General features: G+C 55.9%; 3 non-coding genes across 3 annotated transcripts in view; all 3 read right to left on the bottom strand.

Annotated features, from left to right (window-relative positions):
• LOC126434455 (large subunit ribosomal RNA) overlaps window positions 1-1,445 on the bottom strand; it is a 4,224-nt gene extending 2,779 nt beyond the window's left edge. The window contains exon 1 of the ribosomal RNA XR_007579247.1: window positions 1-1,445. This exon is cut by the window's left edge and continues 2,779 nt beyond it. This is a non-coding gene — a ribosomal RNA (large subunit ribosomal RNA).
• Window positions 1,446-1,633: 188 nt separating this feature from the next.
• On the bottom strand, window positions 1,634-1,788 carry LOC126434480 (5.8S ribosomal RNA). The gene has a single exon (XR_007579254.1). It is a non-coding gene; the product is annotated as a 5.8S ribosomal RNA (ribosomal RNA).
• Window positions 1,789-2,139: 351 nt separating this feature from the next.
• Window positions 2,140-4,049, bottom strand: LOC126434512 (small subunit ribosomal RNA). The gene has a single exon (XR_007579282.1). It is a non-coding gene; the product is annotated as a small subunit ribosomal RNA (ribosomal RNA).
• Window positions 4,050-7,500: the final 3,451 nt, after the last annotated feature.

The following is a 7,500-nucleotide window of genomic DNA, read 5'->3' as shown; positions in this document are numbered from 1 at the left end:
CCGATCCGAGTCGTTTGCTCGCGGCTTCAGCATATCAAGCAAGCCGGAGATCTCACCCATTTAAAGTTTGAGAATAGGTTGAGGTCGTTTCGGCCCCAAGGCCTCTAATCATTCGCTTTACCGGATGAGACTCGTACGAGCACCAGCTATCCTGAGGGAAACTTCGGAGGGAACCAGCTACTAGATGGTTCGATTAGTCTTTCGCCCCTATACCCAGCTCCGACGATCGATTTGCACGTCAGAATCGCTACGGACCTCCATCAGGGTTTCCCCTGACTTCGTCCTGGCCAGGCATAGTTCACCATCTTTCGGGTCCCAACGTGTACGCTCTAGGTGCGCCTCACCTCGCAATGAGGACGAGACGCCCCGGGAGTGCGGAGGCCGCCGCCCCGTGAAGGGCGGGGAAGCCCCATCCTCCCTCGGCCCGCGCAAGGCGAGACCTTCACTTTCATTACGCCTTTAGGTTTCGTACAGCCCAATGACTCGCGCACATGTTAGACTCCTTGGTCCGTGTTTCAAGACGGGTCGTGAAATTGTCCAAAGCTGAAGCGCCGCTGACGGGAGCGATTATTCCGCCCGAGAGCATCCCGAGCCAACAGCGGCGCGGGTCCGGGGCCGGGCCAGGTAGGTCCGTCATCCGGGAAGAACCGCGCGCGCTTGCCGGGAGCCCGAGCGCCCAAAGGGGCGAATCGACTCCTCCAGATATACCGCCGGGCAGCCAGCCAGGACACCGGGGCTCTGCCCAACAGACGCGAACCGAGGCCCGCGGAAGGACAGGCTGCGCACCCGGGCCGTAGGCCGGCACCCAGCGGGTCGCGACGTCCTACTAGGGGAGAAGTGCGGCCCACCGCACACCGGAACGGCCCCACCCCGCGGCGAGTGGAAAGGCAACCGGACACGACCCCGCCGCGGATTGCTCCGCGCGGGCGGCCGGCCCCATCTGCCGAGGGCGGAGGCCAGTGGCCGGATGGGCGTGAATCTCACCCGTTCGACCTTTCGGACTTCTCACGTTTACCCCAGAACGGTTTCACGTACTTTTGAACTCTCTCTTCAAAGTTCTTTTCAACTTTCCCTCACGGTACTTGTTCGCTATCGGTCTCGTGGTCATATTTAGTCTCAGATGGAGTTTACCACCCACTTGGAGCTGCACTCTCAAGCAACCCGACTCGAAGGAGAGGTCCCGCCGACGCTCGCACCGGCCGCTACGGGCCTGGCACCCTCTACGGGCCGTGGCCTCATTCAAGTTGGACTTGGGCTCGGCGCGAGGCGTCGGGGTAGTGGACCCTCCCAAACACCACATGCCACGACAGGCGGCAGCCTGCGGGGTTCGGTGCTGGACTCTTCCCTGTTCGCTCGCCGCTACTGGGGGAATCCTTGTTAGTTTCTTTTCCTCCGCTTAGTAATATGCTTAAATTCAGCGGGTAGTCTCGCCTGCTCTGAGGTCGTTGTACGAGGTGTCGCACGCCACACCGCCAGCCGGCTGTGCACGCTACCGAGTAAGTACCGGTATGCGAACCGCCAGGCGACGGGCGCGCATCGCACGTTTAAGGAGGCGCGGCCGGCCCCACAGGCGGCCGCGACGCTCCCAGGTCTGCGAAGCGGGGCAAACGCCGCGCGCTTCAGTATACGTAGCCGACCCTCAGCCAGACGTGGCCCGGGAACGGAATCCATGGACCGCAATGTGCGTTCGAAACGTCGATGTTCATGTGTCCTGCAGTTCACATGTCGACGCGCAATTTGCTGCGTTCTTCATCGACCCACGAGCCGAGTGATCCACCGTCCTGGGTGATCTTTTCTTAGTTTCCACTGTCTCTTTCAAGACAGTTGCATAGGCGGGACGTAGGCGTGTGGCGGCCCCTGTTCAAGCGTTCTGTGTCCAACAGCCTCACGGCCGATGGGCGTCGTACGGCTCCACACCGGAGCGGACAGGCAGTCGGGCGAAAGTCATTCAAAACCGGCGCCAGGCGCCAGGTGCCGCAGGCCAGCCGCTCCAGCGCTTCAGCGCTCGTACCACACAACATTGGCGTTAGTTTTGAGAAGCACGCGTGGTTCCGCACGCGGCGCACGGCTACTGCGAGCCGTACAGGTAGCGTGTTGCGCGACACGACACGCACATCGAAAGACATGCAGTCTAGTCGGTAATGATCCTTCCGCAGGTTCACCTACGGAAACCTTGTTACGACTTTTACTTCCTCTAAATGATCAAGTTTGGTCATCTTTCCGGTAGCATCGGCAACGACAGAGTCAATGCCGCGTACCAGTCCGAAGACCTCACTAAATCATTCAATCGGTAGTAGCGACGGGCGGTGTGTACAAAGGGCAGGGACGTAATCAACGCGAGCTTATGACTCGCGCTTACTGGGAATTCCTCGTTCATGGGGAACAATTGCAAGCCCCAATCCCTAGCACGAAGGAGGTTCAGCGGGTTACCCCGACCTTTCGGCCTAGGAAGACACGCTGATTCCTTCAGTGTAGCGCGCGTGCGGCCCAGAACATCTAAGGGCATCACAGACCTGTTATTGCTCAATCTCGTGCGGCTAGAAGCCGCCTGTCCCTCTAAGAAGAAAAGTAATCGCTGACAGCACGAAGGATGTCACGCGACTAGTTAGCAGGCTAGAGTCTCGTTCGTTATCGGAATTAACCAGACAAATCGCTCCACCAACTAAGAACGGCCATGCACCACCACCCACCGAATCAAGAAAGAGCTATCAATCTGTCAATCCTTCCGGTGTCCGGGCCTGGTGAGGTTTCCCGTGTTGAGTCAAATTAAGCCGCAGGCTCCACTCCTGGTGGTGCCCTTCCGTCAATTCCTTTAAGTTTCAGCTTTGCAACCATACTTCCCCCGGAACCCAAAAGCTTTGGTTTCCCGGAGGCTGCCCGCCGAGTCATCGGAGGAACTGCGGCGGATCGCTGGCTGGCATCGTTTATGGTTAGAACTAGGGCGGTATCTGATCGCCTTCGAACCTCTAACTTTCGTTCTTGATTAATGAAAACATACTTGGCAAATGCTTTCGCTTCTGTTCGTCTTGCGACGATCCAAGAATTTCACCTCTAACGTCGCAATACGAATGCCCCCGCCTGTCCCTATTAATCATTACCTCGGGTTCCGAAAACCAACAAAATAGAACCGAGGTCCTATTCCATTATTCCATGCACACAGTATTCAGGCGGGCTTGCCTGCTTTAAGCACTCTAATTTGTTCAAAGTAAACGTGCCGGCCCACCGAGACACTCACTCAAGAGCACCCTGGTAGGATTGCAACGGGGTCCGCCTCGGGACGCACGAGCACGCACGAGGCGCGTCGCACGCCTTCAGCTCGCCCCACCGGCAGGACGTCCCACGATACATGCCAGTTAAACACCGACGGGCGGTGAACCAACAGCGTGGGACACAAATCCAACTACGAGCTTTTTAACCGCAACAACTTTAATATACGCTATTGGAGCTGGAATTACCGCGGCTGCTGGCACCAGACTTGCCCTCCAATAGATACTCGTTAAAGGATTTAAAGTGTACTCATTCCGATTACGGGGCCTCGGATGAGTCCCGTATCGTTATTTTTCGTCACTACCTCCCCGTGCCGGGAGTGGGTAATTTGCGCGCCTGCTGCCTTCCTTGGATGTGGTAGCCGTTTCTCAGGCTCCCTCTCCGGAATCGAACCCTGATTCCCCGTTACCCGTTACAACCATGGTAGGCGCAGAACCTACCATCGACAGTTGATAAGGCAGACATTTGAAAGATGCGTCGCCGGTACGAGGACCGTGCGATCAGCCCAAAGTTATTCAGAGTCACCAAGGCAAACGGACCGGACGAGCCGACCGATTGGTTTTGATCTAATAAAAGCGTCCCTTCCATCTCTGGTCGGGACTCTGTTTGCATGTATTAGCTCTAGAATTACCACAGTTATCCAAGTAACGTGGGTACGATCTAAGGAACCATAACTGATTTAATGAGCCATTCGCGGTTTCACCTTAATGCGGCTTGTACTGAGACATGCATGGCTTAATCTTTGAGACAAGCATATGACTACTGGCAGGATCAACCAGGGAGCTGCGTCAACTAGAGCTGAGCAGCCGGCCGCCCGGGAGTGTGTCCCGGGGGCCCGCGCGAACACGCAAGCGTCCGCTCAATTATTCTGCAAACAGGAGGAGGCTGAGCTCCCCTGCACAATACACCTCGAAACCCTCTCAGGTCCCGGCGGCGCGCAGCGCCGTCCTAAGTACTTGGTCGGGTTCGAGAGAGGCGCAATCGCCCGGAGTTTGGCGAGTAGACGCTTTAGGTGCGACCACCCGTGCTCCCAACTGAGCTTGCCGCTGCCGACAGAGGCCCGGGAGCGTGCTGTCGTGGCATTGCCGGCGGGAGACAACACGCGCCACCTACGGTGGCCGGCAGCTCCAACGCCAGCGCCACAGAAGGACAAAAGCCCCACTTGGGTGCCGAAGCGAACTCTCCCAGCACAGCGCACGCGCCAACACGTCCGCACAGCTGCGATACAATACACCTGCGAGAACCGCAGAGGCGACCGAGCAGCAGACGGCGTCGCGGCGCCGAGCGCCGGGCGGCGGCGCATCCTCAGCGCACACAGTCCTCAATCGGACCAGCACACTGCAGATGTCCACCGCGCTTCGCACCGGGCCCGCGAGGACCTACTTTGGCCGCACGGCGCCGCGTGCAGGGTGCGCCGGCGCGCAGCTACGCCGCCTGCCGCCTCCGTCGGCCGGCGCGCCTGCCACTGGCCGCCCCCACCAGCCGGCTGTAGCGCGTGCGCCCACGCACCGCGCGGCCAGCACGCCGGGAGGCCCCCCCTCACCGGCCGGGGACGGTCCCACCCAGCCACCGCCGCGTATCGCTTCACACCCACATGCCATTCACGTTCGTGGGCATGGTGGGTATCGCTGAAACAACCGGTTGGTAGCTCAACCGATCGTCGCCATCACTGATTCACCTCTAGCGAGAACAACCGCACCACAACGGTTTACCAGTTCTTCATTTGCGTAACGTCACCAGCAAACGTAGACGTCCATCGCCATTTGCAAATTCAACGATTGTTGCATGCCTGTGTCAGGTGTCACGACACACTATGTCTGCCCACATACACGCAACAACATGTGCACGCTTCGCGAACACGTGGAAGGTGGCCCCCGTACGTATGCGATGTCCATTGCGCGAACGACTGTCAACCGGCCTCTGTCGCATGTCGCAGATGTGGAACGCAGTGCACCATGCTATCACGGTGTGTGAGAAGAGACGACTACGTCTGACAACACGCGCCACTACATCAACAGACGGCTCATGCCGATCGCCATCCACGGCATACCATACTGCAATCCAGCTCTTATAGGGAGACGACATGTAGCTGAGTGCACAATATTTGGACCGTATGGTTCGCCGTTGTTGGCGCAGTCGTGGTACGGTCACACATGTACCACGATGTATCATTCAGTACATGAGGACCAATGTGCAGTACAGTGTGTGATTTGGACGTACAACATCAGCGGACAGTTGACACAAGCCGTACCACAACGTAGGCTGTGCTTCGCCATGCGAATGCCAATGAACAACTGCGAAGGGCATTGAGCATGTACGTCCTGCTGCCATCCGCATTACAGTGTATAGCTGCAAGGTGTTTAACATGAAGCGATACTCTGGGGACCGGGCAGTGCGAGTAGCAAACTATATTGCGGGGGTTGCAGTTAGGCAACACTACACTAATTTAACGCGTCGTATGACAATTACAGAGCAGGTTAAGGCCCAACGTGTGTTGGGTTAAGGCCCAACGTGTGTTGGGTTAAGGCCCAACGTGTGTTGGGTTAAGGCCCAACGTGTGTTGGGTTAAGGCCCAACGTGTGTTGGGTTAAGGCCCAACGTGTGTTGGGTTAAGGCCCAACGTGTGTTGGGTTAAGGCCCAACGTGTGTTGGGTTAAGGCCCAACGTGTGTTGGGTTAAGGCCCAACGTGTGTTGGGTTAAGGCCCAACGTGTGTTGGGTTAAGGCCCAACGTGTGTTGGGTTAAGGCGCAACGTGTGTTGGGTTAAGGCGCAACGTGTGTTGGGTTAAGGCGCAACGTGTGTTGGGTTAAGGCGCAACGTGTGTTGGGTTAAGGCGCAACGTGTGTTGGGTTAAGGCGCAACGTGTGTTGGGTTAAGGCGCAACGTGTGTTGGGTTAAGGCGCAACGTGTGTTGGGTTAAGGCGCAACGTGTGTTGGGTTAAGGCGCAACGTGTGTTGGGTTAAGGCGCAACGTGTGTTGGGTTAAGGCGCAACGTGTGTTGGGTTAAGGCGCAACATAGGTTAGGTTAAGGCGCAACATAGGTTAGGTTAAGGCGCAACATAGGTTAGGTTAAGGCGCAACATAGGTTAGGTTAAGGCGCAACATAGGTTAGGTTAAGGCGCAACATAGGTTAGGTTAAGGCGCAACATAGGTTAGGTTAAGGCGCAACATAGGTTAGGTTAAGGCGCAACATAGGTTAGGTTAAGGTACAATATAGGTTAGGTTAAGGTACAATATAGGGTAGGTTAAGGCGCAACATAGGTTGAGTTAAGGCACAACACGGGTTAGGTTAAGGCACAACACGGGTTAGGTTAAGGCACAACACAGGTTAGGTTAAGGCACAACACGGGTTAGGTTAAGGCACAACACGGGTTAGGTTAAGGCAGAATACGGGTTAGGTTAAGGCACAATACGGGTTAGGTTAAGGCACAATACGGGTTAGGTTAAGGCACAATACGGGTTAGGTTAAGGCACAATACGGGTTAGGTTAAGGCACAATACGGGTTAGGTTAAGGCACAATACGGGTTAGGTTAAGGCACAATACGGGTTAGGTTAAGGCACAATACGGGTTAGGTTAAGGCACAATACGGGTTAGGTTAAGGCACAATACGGGTTAGGTTAAGGCACAATACGGGTTAGGTTAAGGCACAATACGGGTTAGGTTAAGGCACAATACGGGTTAGGTTAAGGCACAATACGGGTTAGGTTAAGGCACAATACGGGTTAGGTTAAGGCACAATACGGGTTAGGTTAAGGCACAATACGGGTTAGGTTAAGGCACAATATGGGTTAGGTTAAGGCACAATATGGGTTAGGTTAAGGCACAATATGGGTTAGGTTAAGGCACAATATGGGTTAGGTTAAGGTACACATTGTTGTAAGGAAAGGTGTTTTGGGGGGGGGGGGCGGCAGTTTGTTGATTGTGATTATCGTAAGTAAATGACTGCGGCATCATCTGATTTGCCACGTCAGGGTGCACCTTTGGCTCATAACAGGCGGCGCTCTGATTCCATGCTTGTGGCAGACCTGTGTCTTTCATTCCTGCCATTGTTTGTGTGGTGTGACAGGAGGCAGTATTGTGATGTTGGGTGCACCCCTGTGTGGGACATGTGTGGGTGTTGGTGGCTTAGCTGAGCAATGGTGGTTGTCGGAAGGGTGGGATATTCTGTTTTCCGAGTGGACCTCCCGGTCTGGTTATGATAGTGTGGATTGTCTAATGTGGCAGAGAGG

The sequence above is a fragment of the Schistocerca serialis genome, unplaced genomic scaffold (assembly GCF_023864345.2).
Source record: "Schistocerca serialis cubense isolate TAMUIC-IGC-003099 unplaced genomic scaffold, iqSchSeri2.2 HiC_scaffold_1189, whole genome shotgun sequence".
Classification (NCBI taxonomy): domain Eukaryota; kingdom Metazoa; phylum Arthropoda; class Insecta; order Orthoptera; family Acrididae; genus Schistocerca; species Schistocerca serialis.
The sequence above is the reverse complement of the archived record's forward strand: the minus strand, read 5'-3'. Positions and strand labels throughout refer to the sequence as shown.